A 14,904-nucleotide genomic window follows, 5' to 3' on the forward strand; every position below is an offset into this window, starting at 1 on the left:
AGCAGGGAAACTCAACCCCTAAGAACATCTTTGTAGATACTCTGAGAGTCTTAAGAGCCACACCTAACACCTTAAGGTCCTACCCTGAAAATATATTACATCAAATCAATTGATACAGCTAAGAATACACAGCTAGCTAGAAAATCCAAGCATTAACTTAATCCAAGATGCAAAAACATATACATTATAACATAAGAAGCACTAAAAAGCAAGACGATATAAATCCACCTAAAAGTATTAATGCATCAGAAATGTCCTCCAGTGAGAAAGAGTTAGAGGAAATGCCTGAGAAAGAGTTCAAAAGAATAATTATAAATATGTTCAAAGAGGTCAAAGAACACATGAAAACAATCAAAGAAGAAATCAAAGAGGAAATCAAAGGAATCAAAGAAGAGGCAGGACACCAATTTAATGAAATAAAGAAGGCAATACAAGACATAAATAGGGAAATAGAAATAATAAAGAAAAACCAGTCAGAATTACTAGCTATGAAGAACACAGTTAATGAAATAAAAAACTCTGTAGAAAATCTCACCAGTAGGATGGATGAAGGAGAGGACAGAATATCTAAGCTAGAAGATCAGGTGGCAGACCTAATGCAGTCCAACAAAGAGAAAGACAAACTTATAGAAAAGTATGAGTGGGAATTTCAAGATATTCGGGACACTATGAAAAGATCCAATATAAGAATTCAGGGCATAGTAGAAGGAGAAGAACTCCACTCCAGAGGCATAGTAGGTGTCTTCAACAAAATCATAGAGGAAAATTTCCCCCAAATTGGGAAAGAGGTGCCAATGCAGATACAAGAAGCCTTTAGAACCCCAGCCAGACAAAACCCAGAAAGAACCTCTCCTCGCCATATTATAATCAAACTACCAAACACACAAACCAAAGAAAAAATATTGAAAGCAGTTAGAGAGAAAAATCAAGTTACCTACAAAAGCAAGCCCATCAGGATTACAGCAGATTATTCAACACAAACTTTTAAAGCCAGAAGGGCTTGGAGTGATATATTCCAAGTCCTGAAAGATAACAACTGTCAACCAAGGTTACTTTATCCTGCAAAGTTATCCATTCAAATAGATGGAGAAATAAAGACATTCCATGACAAAAGCAGGCTAAAGGAGTATTTGAAGACAAAACCAGCTCTACAGAAAATACTTGATAGAATCCTCCATGCTGAACAAAAGGAAAAGCACACGTATAAGGAACCTAGAAAAAACAAGCTATACTCAAATACCAGTTAACAGAAGAGAGCACAGGTAGAACCAGAAACACACACACACAAAAAAATGGCAAACATAAATACACACCTTTCAATAATATCTCTTAATATCAATGGCCTCAATGCCCCAACCAAAAGACATAGATTTGCAGACTGGGTTAAAAAGCAGGATCCTACAATTTCTTGTCTCCAAGAAACTCACCTTTCTACAAAGGATAGACATTATCTTAGGGTGAAAGGTTGGAAGACGGTGTTTCAAGCAAATGGGCCTAGAAAACAAGCAGGGGTTGCTATCCTAATATCAGACAGGGTAGACTTTAGTCCAACGTTAGACAAGAAAGATGAGGAAGGTCACTTTATATTGATTAAGGACACACTCCAACAGGAGGACATTACAATCCTAAACATATATGCACCTAACATGGGGGCTCCCAAATTCGTCAAACAAACACTATTAGAACTAAGGTCACAGATAACACCAAACACAGTGGTGGTGGGTGACTTTAACACCCCACTCTCATCAATTGACAGGTCATCCAGGGAAAGAATAAACAGAGAGGCATCTGGACTAAATGAGGTCATAGAAGGAATGGACCTAACAGATATATACAGGACATTTCATCCAAAGGCTGCAGAATATACATTCTTTTCAGCAGCACATGGAACATTCTCTAAAATAGACCATATATTAGGACACAAAGAAAACTTAACAAATTCAGGAAAATTGAAATAATTCCTTGCATTCTATCTGACCACAATGGAATTAAACTACAAATCAGTAGCAAGAAAGGCTATAGAGCATACACAAAATTGTAGGGAGCCAATGCAGATGCCATGACAAGATGGCGCTGGCTTCCTGCCAGTCTTGAGGTAAACATTTCCTTATTTAGGCAATGCCTTGGCGCCAACCTCGCTTGAGGTTGCGCATGTGCTTGACACACCTTGTCTTAAGCCTATCCCGTGGCTCCTGGTGGCGGGTGAGCTTTGGCAGCCAATCAGTAGACGCCCTGTAGTGCTCGGCCCTATAAAAGCAGCTGTAATCCTACCCTCCTCACCCCTCGCCATCAGCTTTCCTGTTAACCAAGAGGCTCTCCAATAAAGTGTGATCAAGAAGGATCTTCGTTTGCTGGTCGTTCTTCTCCTGCTGGTCAGGGGGTTCGCCGCACAAAATCATGGAAACTAAACAATACACTACTAAATGATGAGTGGGTCAATGAAGAAATGATAAAGGAAATCAAAAAATTTATAGAGTCAAATGATAATGAGAACACAACATACCAAAATCTCTGGGACACAATGAAGGCAGTTCTAAGAGATAAATTTATAGCCTTAAGTGCCTATATTAAGAAATTAGAAAGGTCACAAGTAAACGACCTAATGCTTCACCTTAAAGCCTTGGAAAAAGAAGAACAAGGCAAACCAAAAATCAGTAGACGGGAAGAAATAATAAAGATTAGGGCAGAAATTAATGAAATAGAAACAAAAAGAATAATCCAAAGAATTAATGAAACAAAGAGTTGGTTCTTTGAAAGGATAAACAAGATTGATAAACCCTTAGCAAATCTGACCAAAAGAAAGAGAGAAGAGACACAAATTAATAAAATCAGAGATGAACAAGGTAACATCACAACAGATTCCAGAGAAATTCAAAAAATCATAGGGACATACTATAAAAGCATATACTCCACAAAGTATGAAAATCTGAAAGAAATGGATGATTTCCTTGATTTATATGACCTACCTAAATTAAATCAAAATGAGATTAATCACTTAAATAGACCTATAACAAACATGGAGATCCGAACAGTTATCAATAATCTCCCAACTAAAAAAAGCCCAGGCCTGGATGGATTCACTGCTGAATTTTACCAGACTTTTAAGGAAGAGCTAACACCATTGCTTCTTAAGTTTTTCCAGGAAATAGAAAAAGAAGGAATTCTACCAAACTCCTTCTATGAGGCCAGCATCACCCTGATACCAAAACCAGGCAAAGATAGAACAAAAAAAGAAAATTATAGACCAATCTCCCTCATGAACATAGATGCAAAAATTCTCAACAAAATATTGGCAAACAGAATACAAGAGTATATCAAAAAGATCATTCACCCTGACCAAGTAGGCTTTATCCCAGAGATGCAGGGATGGTTCAACATATGCAAATCTATAAATGTAATACATTACATAAACGGGTTGAAGGACAAAAATCACATGATCATCTCATTAGACGCAGAGAAAGTATTTGACAAAATCCAACATCCCTTCATGATAAAAGTCCTACAGAGACTGGGAACAGAAGGAACATATCTCAATATAATAAAGGCTATTTATGACAAGCCTACAGCCAACATATTACTAAATGGGGAAAAACTAGAAGCTTTTCCACTAAAATCAGGAACAAGACAAGGGTGTCCACTGTCCCCACTTTTATTTAATATAGTTTTGGAAGTCTTAGCCATAGCAATAAGGCAAGAGACACACATAAAAGGGATACAAATTGGAAAGGAAGAGATCAAGTTATCATTATTTGCAGATGACATGATTCTATACATAAAGGACCCTAAAGACTCTACTAGCAAGCTGTTAGAGCTGATCAAAACCTACAGCAATGTAGCAGGATACAAAATAAATACACAGAAATCAGTAGCCTTCATATATGCTAACAACAAACACACAGAGGATGAAATCAGAGAATCACTCCCATTCACAATTGCATCAAAAAAAATAAAATACCTTGGAATAAACCTAACCAAGGAAGTAAAGAATCTATACAATGAGAACTTTAAAACACTCAAGCAAGAAATTGCAGAAGACACTAGAAAGTGGAGAAACATCCCTTGTTCCTGGATTGGAAGAATCAATATCGTGAAAATGGCAATCTTACCTAAAGCAATCTACACATTTAATGCAATCCCTATCAAAATTCCAAAGGCTTTCTTCATGGAAATAGAAAAAACAATCCAAAAATTCATTTGGAATCACAAAAAACCTCGAATATCTAAAATAATACTGAGCAACAAAAATGAGGCTGGTGGTATCACCATACCTGATTTTAACCTATACTACAGAGCCATAGTAACAAAAACAGCATGGTACTCGCACAAAAACAGACATGTAGATCAGTGGAACAGAATAGAGGACCCAGATGTAAGCCCAAGTAGCTATAGCCACCTGATATTCGATAAAAATGTCAAAAATACTCATTGGAGAAGAGACAGCCTCTTCAGCAAATGGTGTTTTGAAAACTGGATAAATATCTGCAGAAGGATGAAAATAGATTCTTCTCTCTCACCATGCACAAGAATTAAGTCCAAATGGATTAAAGACCTTAACATCAGACCGGAAACTTTGAAACTGCTAGAGGAAAAAGTAGGGGAAACCCTTCAACATATTGGTCTTGGCAAAGACTTTCTGAATACAACCCCAATTGCTCAGGCAATAAAACCACAGATTAACCACTGGGACCTAATGAAATTACAAAGATTTTGCACCACAAAGGACACAGTGAAAAAAGCAAAGAGACAACATACAGAATGGGAAAAAATCTTTGCCAGCTATATATCTGATAGAGGATTAATATCTAGGATATACAAAGAACTCAAAAAGTTAAATAATAAGGAATCAAACAAGCCAATCAAAAAATGGGCTATGGAGCTAAAAAGAGAGTTCTCAAAGGAAGAAATACGAATGGCATATAAGCATCTAAAAAAATGTTCTACGTCACTAGTCATCAGGGAAATGCAGATTAAAACTACATTGAGATTCCATCTCACTCCTGTCAGATTGGCCACCATCATGAAAACAAATGATCATAAATGTTGGCGGGGATGTGGAAAAAAAGGAACCCTTCTGCACTGTTGGTGGGAATGCAATCTGGTCCAGCCATTGTGGAAAACAGTGTGGAGTTTCCTAAAACAGCTAGAGATTGATCTACCATATGACCCAGCTATAGCAATCCTAGGCATATATCCAAAGGACTCATCTCATTTCCTCAGAAGTACATGCTCAACCATGTTTATTGCTGCTCAATTTATAATAGCTGGGAAATGGAACCAGCCTAGATGTCCCTCAACAGATGAGTGGATAATGAAGATGTGGTACATTTATACAATGGAGTTCTACTCAGCGGTAAAGAAAAATGAAGTTATGAAATTTGCAGAAAAATGGATGGACCTGGAAAGTATTATACTAAGTCAGGTAACCCAGGCCCAGAAAGCCAAGCGCCACATGTTCTCCCTCATATGGGGATCCTAGCTACAGATGACTGGGCTTCTGTGTGAGAATGAAAATACTTAGTAGCAGAGGCCAGTAAGTTGAAAAGGAGACATAAAGGGTGGAGAAAGGAAGGGAGGAGGATACTTAATAGGTTGATATTGTATATATGTAATTACAATGATTGTAATGGGGAGGTAATATGATGGAGAATGGAATTTCAAACGGGAAAGTGTGGGGGTGGGGAGGGAGGGAATTACCATGGGATATATTTTATAATCATGGAAAATGTTAATAAAAATTTTTAAAAAAATGATATCAAATTTACTGAATTTACTGCACAGGTGAAAAGATTGATTTAAGTGGATCTTCATATAATAAATATTTGATCTCAATACTGTATTGAATTCATATTTGTTAAAGTTCTTGCTAATTTTTAAATGATTGAATCAAATGTCCAGTTTTCAGTCAATTTTACTTGGCTTCCCAAAAACATTTGGTACAATTCACTACACCTTCCTTCTCTAAACATCTTCTCATTTGACTTCCAATTCTATGATTTTTAAATGTTTATGCCTGCTCAATTTATATTTTCAACCCAGCCATGTTTTAAAATTTGTCACTTTTAAAATATCCCCTCTCTCAATATCCTCTCTACATAGTCAGTGAGTGCTTCAATCTAAACATGTTCCAAAGTGAATTCTGAATTTCTTCTCCATTGATCACAACTCTTCTTCCTTGACAGTTTTCTAGTGGCAACCCTATTCATGTAGTTTAATAGGCCAAAAAATTCTTAGAAGAATCATCATGAATGTTTCTTTCTTTCTTATACCACATTTAAATTACCAGGAAATTCTATGGATTTTTTTAAAGCCTACATCTCAATTTTACCATCTTCCACCACTTTTCATCACTAGCATCTCTAATTAAGACAATTTTCTACTATCCAGATCTTCCCAGTGCATTCCCAACTTCTCTGTTCTCTGGAGTGCAGAGATCCTCCTAAATTGTTGCCATTTCCTCACTTGTATCTTTACAATGACTTTTCATCACAGAGTGAAATTCACCATGGCATACAAGTCTTTGCTTCTCAGCTCACTTTCTCTGCTTCTCTCTGCTAATTGTTCTGTGAGTTTTCTTTGTATATTCTTGCTTTGGGACTTTAGCATTTATGCTCCTTTACCCAGAGCACTGTTCACCTAGATATTAACACAACCCTCTTCTTCATACAGGTATATGTACAAATGTCAGCTTTTCAGAGAGGCCCAGTCTCTAAAACATCATTCCTCTCTAATTTCCCACATATTCCTGGTTTACTTTTATTTTTCTTTTAGTTCTTACTCCCCTGGCGCTCACTGTCTCTCCCTCTCCCTCTCTCTTTGCTGATTACATGGCTCTCCTATGAGAATGTAAAATTTAAAGGCACAGAAACTATTGTCTCACTCACTCTGGTACCCCTAGTGCCTAGATCAATGAGTACCTGCCACATTGTAAGTTTTTATCATACATGTTGTGTAGATGATATAGTAATAGTGCAAACCTTCAATAAGATACCATGCATGGAACTAAGTTAGACTGGTGTCATTACAGGCAATGGAGGAAGTAAATCTACTTCTGGTAAATGTTTATAAGTTAAGAGGTCAGCCACACAAAAGCAAATAGCAGTGTTCTTTAACACTCTGCACAGTTGCATACCATTCCTCCTGAGTCAACATACTAGTGACAAGAAGAAAAGCTCTATTGAACAAAAATATTTTGCCATGCATAGTTTGTTTTTGCTTTTCCCAGAGAAATGTGACTAGCAATATCTTTTATCTGTGTAACAGGTTGGCGAGGAAGTTGGACAAAGAAGATGAAAGGAAAAGAAAAAAGAAGGAATAATACCAGTTTTGTCTTAATTTAAAAAGTAATGAAACAGAGAAGTCTTTTGACAACCCAGCGTGATGGTGGTAAAGCTGGACATGTAATTGATATTTCTAACTTACTATGATCTGCCTCCCAGGACCTGAGATGGGAGAAAGAAAAGAGAGAGTATTTGCATATCTATTCAGAGGAATATTTTTTCTCTCTTATCTCCTCTACCCTGTCATCTCTAATTCTGATCATGACTCCCTTAAGGTATGCAGTGTAAGGTAAAGGTAAGGAGGAGAAGAAAAGGGTGACATTCTAAACATGGTTCTTAAATGGATGAAGTAGTTGGTAAGAGAAAGGAGGCAAGAAAGGTTTTGTGAGTGTGTGAATATACTCACAAGCACACACACAGGTACAATTCTAATAATTCAGGCCTATGTAAAGAAAAGGACTTTAATTAATGGCACAAAAAGAGTTTGAATTTATAGAATTGGAAGATGGAACTTAGTGGAGAATTTATCTTCATTTCTTGGCCTCTGCTTTTATGCCCTCTATTTTTAAGGTAGTTTTAGGTAATGTATACAATAATAGTTTCATTATGATATTTTCAAAAAGACATCATTGTGCCTTGCTCATCCCCCCACACTTCCTATTCTCCCTTGTATCTTATCTCTCACACTCCCTACTTCCCCTCGGCCCTCTGCTTTTTGTGTATATGTGTGCATGTGTATATGCATATTTGTTTATGCATAGGTACGTAAATGCACATATGTGTATGTGGGAGGCCAGAGAACAAATGTCAGGTGTCTTCCTCAATTGCTCTACATTGTTTTCATTTATTTGTGTATGCATATGTACATGAGCACGTGTGTGCCACTGTGCATATGTGGAGGTCAGACAGAGGACAACCTCCATGTGTCTGTGCTCTTCTTCCACTCTCCTTGAGACAGGGTCTCTTGCCACTGCAAATGAGCTTCATATTTTCCCAGCTCCACCTCCCATCATCATAGGCACATTGAAATCACAGAGGCATGTGCCCCCACTTTGCTTCCAGGTTTACATGGGTGCTGTGGAGGATTGAACAGGCATCAATAGCCTTTGCAAGCAAGCACCTTTAACTGCTGAGGCATCTCCCAAGCAACTCCACCTTATTTTTTGAGTCAGGGTCTCTCAATGAACCCAGATCTCATCCATTTGTCTAGACTAGCTAGTTAGCAAATTTCTCTAGATCCTGTTTTCACCTTCCCCACACTGAGATTACAAGCATGTGCCACCTTCCTTGGATTTTACGTGGGTGCTGGGACATAAATTCATACGTAGCAAGAACGTTACTGACTGAACCATTTCCCCAGACCCTAATCTCTGCCTTTATTCTCCATGGAGAAGTAGCTCTTACTTACATTTAAAATAGTATTCCTTGTAGTTATCAGAAACAATATCTACAAAAGTAAATGATTTATATATATGTATATATATGTATATATGTATGTGTATATATATATATACATATACATATACATATACATATACATATACATATACATATACATATACATATACATATACATATACATACATACATACATATATATAATATATATATCTCCATCCATAGGCATATGTATACACACACATTCATATCCAATAGCATTTTTCTCTTCATCTGAGTCACATCATAAGACCAATAAAACAAAAGCAAAGCAGCATGCCTTGTGTTGGTTCTATGAGGATCAAGTATGAGTTCCTTCAGAAGATGCACTCGGCTGTGTCCACAAAGGTGGTAGTCCCTGGGAGCATATCCTTTTTGCTGGGAATTGGGCTATGCAGGCCTCAGGTCTTCAGACACTTGCTTTGTTTTCTCTTCCCCATCTCTGTCCCCCTGACTCCCTGTTTCACTCCTGTCTCTTCCAATGTGACTGCTTTTTAGTTTCATCAGATCCCAATAGGTGTTTGTCTAATTCCCTGGGCTACAGGGGTCTTTCTGAAGGTCTTGCCCTATGCCTACACCTTGGAGTGTTCTCCCTATTTTTTCTTCCAGTTATTTTAGAGTTTCAATTCATATGTTGATATCCTTAATCCATTTAGAGTTGATTTTTACACAGTGTTGGAGAAGTAAGTCTAAATTCATTCTTCTACATGTGATTATCCAACTTTTCAGCATCATTTGTTGAAGATGTTGTCTTTTCTCCAGTGTGCATTTTTGGACTCTGTCGAAGAACAGGTAGTCGTAGTTACTAGAATGTAAACTGGAATCTTGCATTCCATTACATTGATCTATGTGTCTGTTTCGTACCAGTACCATGCTGATTTTATTACTTTAGTTTGTAGTCATATCTTGAAGTCAGGTATGGTGATACCACTAGTATTTTCCTTTTGCTCAGGATATTTTTTTGCAGTCTGAGGCCTTTTAGGCATCTGTAGGAATATTGAGATTTTTTTTTCCTGCTCTTTGTAGCATATTGTTAGAATTTTTATTGGAATTGTGTAGAATATAGATATTTCTTTTGATAGGATGGCCATTTTCATGATATTAATTCTGATCCATCAGCATGAGAGGTCTTTCCATCTTCTCATGTCCTCCTAAATTTCTTTCTTTGTTGTTTTATGTTTTCATTTATAAGTCTTTCACTTTCCTAGTTAGGGATATTCCAAGATATGTAATTTTGTGGCTATTTTAAATGGGACACCTTTCCGGATTTCTTTGTCCATATTTTTGTCGCTGCATATATAAAAGCTACTAATCTGTATGTGTTGATTTTATATCCTACCACTTGGATGAAATAATTTATCACTTCTAAGAGCTTTTTGGTAGAGCCTTTTGGATCACGTATGTAAGAATATCATTTTTGCAAATAGACCTAGTTTGATTTCGTTCTTCCCAATTTGTATCCCATTTATTTCTTAAGCTAAGATTTCAAGTACTGTATTGAAAAGCAGTGGTGAGAGTTGTCACCCCTGTTTTCTTCCTACCTTAATGGGAATATTTCATGTTTTTACCCACTTACTGTATAGGCCTTATCAACTTGAGGTATGATTTCTCAGTCCCTAGTCTAGTATTTTAATTATAAATGTGTGTTGTAGTTTGTTGAAGGCTTTTCTACATGTATTTTTAAAAATTATTTTCTTCATTCCCAATTCATTGACTTCTGCTCTGATAGTACTGTTACTTTGGGATTTGAATTGTTTTTATATTTTATTTATTTTATTTATTTGAGAGAGATAGAAGGATAGAGGGAGAGAGTTAGGCAAAGAGAAAGGAAGAGAACGGGTGCCAGGGCCTCTAGCCACTGCAAACCAACTCAAAATCTAGACACTTGCGCTACCTTGTGTATCTGGTTTTACATGGGTACTGGGCAAGAGAACCTGGGTCCTTTGGCTTTGCTGGCAAGTGCTTTAACCATTAAGCCTTTTTGTTCTTATTTTTCCAAAGCCTCAGACGGGTGGTTAAATTATTGACTTGAGATCTCTCTATTTTTGTAATGTAGGCCCTTAATGCTATAAACTTCCCCGTTAGGACTGCCTTCATTGTGTCCCATAAATTTGGTATGCTGTGTTTTTATACTCATTCAGTTATAGAAGTTATTTAATTTATTTATTTATTCAGCAACCAATTGTTTAATAGTGAACTGTGGTCTGGAAATATGGCTTAGCAGTTAAGGTAATTGCCTGTGAAACTTAAGGATTCAAGTTTGATTCTCCAGTACCCACATAAGTCAGATGCTCAAGATGGCACATGCATATAGAGTTAGCTTGCAGTGGCTAGAAGGCCTGACATGCCCATTCTCTTTCAATATCTATATCTTTTTTCTCTGTCCCTGTTATATAAATAAATCAATAAAATAGTGAGTTGGTTAGTCTCCAGTAGTTGGCATATTTGCTATTGTTTCTCTTGTTGCCTTCTAACATTTTTGCACTATGGTCCAGTATGATTCAGGGAGTTTCGCCTATTTTCCTGGATTTGTGGAGACTTGCATATGATCCATTTTAGAAAAGGTTCCATGAGCTGCTGAAAATAATGTGTGTTCTGTAGAGTTAGGGTGGAATGCTATGTAGATGTCTGTTAAGTTCATTTGATTTATGGTGATGTTTAGCTCTGTTATTTCTCTATTTTCTGTTTAGATGTTATGCTGACAGTAGCAGAGGTACTAAAGTTTCCTACTATATTGTGTTAGGATTTATTTGTGGTTTAATATCTGGATATTTTGCTTCATGAAATTTGTGCACCATGTTAGGTGCATGTATGTTTATGATTGTAAAACCCTCTTGTTGAATTGCTATCTTAATGAATGTAAAGTGGACTTCTTTATCTCTTGATTACTTTTGGTTTAAAGTATATTATTCAGATATTAGTATAGCCTCACATTTGTTTCCTCTTTTTGTTTTCTTAGAATATCTTTTTTCACCCTTTCACCCTAAAGTGGTGTCTATATTTAATGGTAAGGTGGGTTTTTTGTGGACAGCAAATGGATGCTTCCAGTTTCCTGTCCCAGCCAGTTTACTTATATCTTTTGATTGGGGAATTGAGTACATTAATGTTCAGAGTTATAATTGGGAGGTGTGAGTTAGCCTCTGTGAAGTTAAAGACTTTGTGAAGCTTAATGTTTCCTTGATCTGCATATGCTTTTACATCTGGTTCTTGTTTTGATTATTGTGTTTCTTCTTCTGTTGTCTCTAGAGTATGTGCGTACATTTATTTCTTCAGTGTGGAGGATTCCATGCAGTATTTTCCATAGGGCTGGTTCAGTGCTCATATATGCATAAAGCTGGCTTTTATCATGGGACATTTTTCTTTCCCCTTCTATTATGAGGGATAATTTTGCTGTATGTAATAGTTTGGGCTATCAACCTTGGTCTTTTAAATTTTGAAATACTTCACTCAAAGTCCATGTGACTTTTAGAATTTTAGAATTTAACAAATCAGAGACAATTCTTATGGGCTTACCTTTGTAAGCAATGAGTTGTTTTTCACTTGCATCTTTTAGTACTCTCATTTTGTTTTCTGTGTTTAGGGTTTTACCTATAATGTGGCATGCAGAATTTCTTCTCTGGTCCTGTCTGTCTGATATTTTTTGTGCTCCTATACTTGGATGGGCCTCTCTAAGGTCTTATCTACTCCAGTTCCCACTATTTGTAGACCCTAATAATTGCATATTATTTTCCACATTATAGATAGATAGATGATAGATAGATAAGATATATGGAAGGAGTAAGTAAAGCTCTGGGAAATATGTACACTAACATCACGGCATTCTACTAAACAGAAGGCTTTTGTATTATGTACTGTAGTTGTAGATGGAGAAGGGCTACCAATTAGGCCAGATATTAGACTCTTTTGTGCTAATAAACAGTCAGGTAGACTAGATTTAATTTTTTAAATATTTTATTTATTTAGTTGAGAGAAAGAGAGAGAGAGAGGCAGATAGAGAATTAAGACTAGGAATTTATTCCAGTAATTTTATTGAAGATATTCTCAATGTTCCTGGCCTGCAGTTTTTCATTTTCTTGAATGTTCATGATCTGAATATTTGGTCTTCTTAAGGTTTCCCACATTTCCATCATGTTTTGTTCATACTTTAAAAAAAATTATCATGATATTGTACTCACAGTCTCTACTTCTGCTTGAGCTCTGATAGTCTGTCCTCCACATGACCTATTCTATTAATGAGGCATTCTTGGTAGCCTTTTAATTGAGACAGTTTATTTTTCTTTTCTGTTATGTTTTTCTTTAGCATCTCCATCACTTTATTAAATTTAATTTTCATTTCTTGGTCTGGCTTTCTTATTCACTCTTGGAACTAATTCCTGCATTTGACCATGTCTTCATTGCATTTTAGTCTACTGACCATTGAGTACATTTTGTTGATTCTCATCCATTTTGTTCAACTATCTACTGAGTTCTTTTTGATTATCTTTTTATTTTATTCAACCATCTATTGAGTTATTTTCATTGATTTTATTCCATTTTATTAAGCCATTCTTTGAGATCTTTTTTCAGTTCTTTTTGTTTATTCTCTTCTATTTTATCCAGTCATTTTTTCATGGTCTAATTAAAGTTGTATAATATGTTTATAATGGTTTTACCTTGGGATTCTAGGTTTGGCTAGATATACTTGAATCTTATTAGGTTCCTCCTTGTGTACAGTCTACAGGGAGGTCTGTGCTAGACCCTGGGAGGCCTAGCATATTCAGTACACACGCTATGAGATGTGATCAGCTATGGAGTCCCTACTAAGGGGCAGGTAGGGCAGGCCAAGGAATAAGGGGTTGTATGGAGAGGGTGACTAGGGCAAACTCTCCTGGGCCCTGGCCAGGGCTTTGGAGTAAGATGGCCTGGGGGGGGGGGTTCCTATTGGTAGAGGCAGACACTGGGGAGTGGGTGTCAGGTCAGGGAAGGAGATCTGAGTATAGTGTGACTGTTACCTAATCCTGGCAAGTGGAGCCTGGGTACCTGCATGCAGGAGTGGAAAAGCTCACCTGGGTCCTGTTTACCCAGTGCTACTCACAGCTTCTTGCTTGGGAGTCAGGATGCACTTATTTTTTAATTAAGATTAAGAGGCATATTAGATCTGGATCATCCAATAATGAAAAGAATATGCAATTATTAGGGTCTACAAATAGTGGGAACTGGAGTGTACAAGGCCTTAGATGAGTGTTGCCTGTACTATCAAACACTGCAGGACAGTGGGTAGAAATGGAGCTCCTCTAGCTACTTTGTGGTTAAAGAAGTTCACTGTCAGAGCCATCTCCACCTGCCAAGAGCAGCAATGCTTAAAAAATAGCCACAGGACAATTTTTAAAAACTAGAATATAGAAATGGAAGGAGTCAGTAAAGCTCTGGGAAATATATATACTAACATCAAGGCATTCTGCTAACTAGAAGGGCCTTACATTATGTACTATAGTGGTAGATGGAGAAGGGATAGTAATGAGGCCAGATATTAGGCTCTTTTATGCTAATAAACAATCAGGTAGACTAGGTTTAATTTTTTGAATATTTTATTTATTTGTTTGTTTGAGAGAGAGAGAGAGATAGAGAATGGGCATGCCAGGGCCTCCAGCCACTGAAAACAAACTCCAGACTCATGTGCTACTTTGTGCATCTGGTTTATGGGAGTACTGGGGAATTGAGCCTGAATTCTTAGGCTTCTCAGACAAGGGCCTTAACTACTAAACAATCTCTCCAGACCTAGATCTAATTTTTAAAACCTTCATTTTTAAAGCAAATTTAGTTTTTCTTACATGTGTATGTGGTATGTATACATGTGTGTTTATTTGTTCATCTGTGTATGAGTAAGGTGTATAAATATATGCATACAAAGATTGAGTCACTTTACACTTTATTTTTTGAGACAAGTTCTCCTGCTGAGCCTAGAATTCACTGATTCAGCAAAACTAATTCTTGACAAGCCTTAGAGATCTTTCTGTCTCTGCCTTCCTAGTGATGAGATTATAGGCATGTACTCTATGCCCACCTTTTATGTGGGTATTGGGGACCAAACTCAGATCTGCTTGCTTGTTCAACAAGCACTGTTCTCAGCCAGAGCCATGTCTCTATCCCTCAAAGAAAATTTCTTATTAGACAGAATATTCTTGTTTTCTTTCTAAACCAGTCTTACCTT

Source organism: Jaculus jaculus, chromosome 3 (assembly GCF_020740685.1).
Source record: "Jaculus jaculus isolate mJacJac1 chromosome 3, mJacJac1.mat.Y.cur, whole genome shotgun sequence".
Lineage (NCBI taxonomy): Eukaryota > Metazoa > Chordata > Mammalia > Rodentia > Dipodidae > Jaculus > Jaculus jaculus.